The sequence below is a fragment of the Pyxicephalus adspersus genome, chromosome 2, assembly GCF_032062135.1.
Source record: "Pyxicephalus adspersus chromosome 2, UCB_Pads_2.0, whole genome shotgun sequence".
NCBI lineage: Eukaryota > Metazoa > Chordata > Amphibia > Anura > Pyxicephalidae > Pyxicephalus > Pyxicephalus adspersus.
Window position 1 is genome coordinate 116,750,207 of NC_092859.1, and position 1,730 is coordinate 116,751,936.

Here is a 1,730-nt window from a genome sequence, read left to right on the forward strand (position 1 = left end):
TTTGTTAAACTTTTGTTTGTGGATTGCTGGAATTTATTTTATGACAATATTACCAAAAAAGTCATTGTTTGTCCTAAAAACATATGTGTACTGATGTGCTCATGAATTGGGTATCTAGCGTTCCCTGCAGAGATCTTTGGGTGCACATGTGGACTCTCTACTAAGGTGAGGCTACTTTAGCTTATTATAGGGAACATTAATTAAAAAAAAAAATTCCTTTCCAGTCTTGACTGTCTCAGCGATCAGGACTGAATGGGAGCGCAGAGCCTCCTGGGATATCTACGCCACGCATCCCGGGGGGGGGGGGGTCTCTGGGTGCTCCTTTTGCGCTTGCCCGAGATCCCAGACATGTGCAGAAGGGGCATTTTTTCGATTAAGGGAAAGAGATGCCGATTTCACACAAGCGAAGTGAGATCAGCTTCTTTTTTCCCCTTTACAGCGGGCTGCACCACCTGCACAGTGCAATATTGAGTGACATGCCATGAAAACCAAGGAAGAAGAAGGAAGCAAAGACTGAAGATGGCAGTGCTCAGCACTGACGAACAGCGATTCGGGGAAAACACAGGACCAGATCACGGGAAGGGCCAGCAATATTGAGGGACCTGCAGGATTAAAGCTAAGTGTCATTTTTTGTTTTCAATTTAGTTCTGCTTTAAGTTTGTATGATCAGGCCAGTCATATTTGCAGAAAGGGGCAGGCGATGTCCCTTTTACAATAATGCCACTTACCTGCCTGATTGCTCCGGGTTTCTGGCAAAAATGTGGGACACATGGGCGGCATCATTAGTTGCCAGGGAAACCCAGCAATCCCGGCTTCCCTTGTGTGTGCCAGGAGGATGTATGGCCAATCAAGATAGCCGGAGATCTCTGAAGAAAAATACAAGGAAGGTGGGGCCTGGCACTGGGACATGGACAGGGGAATTAGCTGGGTTTAGTTCCACTTTATTGTTCATCACATCTGCCATTTCCACATTTTACATGAAGGTGTTATTATTAAACAGGATTTATATAGCACCAACATATTAAGCAGCGCTGTACATTAAATAGGGGTTGCAAATGACAGATACACAGTGACACAAAAAGTTATACCAAACATAATCTAATCAGAACAAAATAAGAAGACCATTCATTATAAGATGAACCAACAATGACTACACCGCGGTGCATGCTGGTAATTGTAGTTCTACTGAAGCTTACTGCTATGCGCGTGTGCAGTTTGTCCTCGGTGTAGTCCAGCAAGCTTCCCTGAAGCGCTACACTGACAATGTATCTTTACCTCGTCACACCTTCTGTTAGAAATCCACCGGCAACAACATGAGCAGTGCCATGTTCAATTCTCTGGGACGAAAGGAAGTTCCGGTCATGTGATTAGGCAGAGCCGCTCATTGCTGAAGACACGCCCACCCGGGAGCTTTCCCAGACTGCCATGGTAACGCGTGCTGATTTGTCACATAATGATAAGAGTTGGCACGTTACCTCATTGTGACAAGAAATACGAAGTTATGTGTTGTATAATAAATTCAAGCGGATAATGCTGACCCTCAGGCCTGGGTTTAACCTATTCCTATAAAAACTTTGTCACTAGACTAAAATAAAAAAAAAAATTACCTTCAAGTAACATACCAGTCACACTGCCTGTGCTTTGTGCTAAGGAGCTTAGCTTGTGGAAGAATCTCTGTGCCACATTCACAGCTTCTTCTGGTTCATGGCAATACCACACATTAATATTAT

At 44.1% G+C, this 1,730-nt stretch overlaps 1 protein-coding gene across 2 annotated transcripts in view; it reads right to left on the reverse strand.

The window, feature by feature from the left end:
- Nucleotides 1–1,358, reverse strand: part of KTI12 (KTI12 chromatin associated homolog) — a 22,694-nt gene extending 21,336 nt beyond the window's left edge. Inside the window, exon 1 of one of the 2 annotated variants that reach the window (XM_072402038.1) lies at nt 1,276–1,358. The gene's annotated coding sequence lies outside the window, so the exon portion shown is untranslated. Of the gene's footprint in view, nt 1–1,196 lie in introns of both variants that reach the window. The other variant, XM_072402040.1, reaches the window with a different exon arrangement.
- Nucleotides 1,359–1,730: the final 372 nt, after the last annotated feature.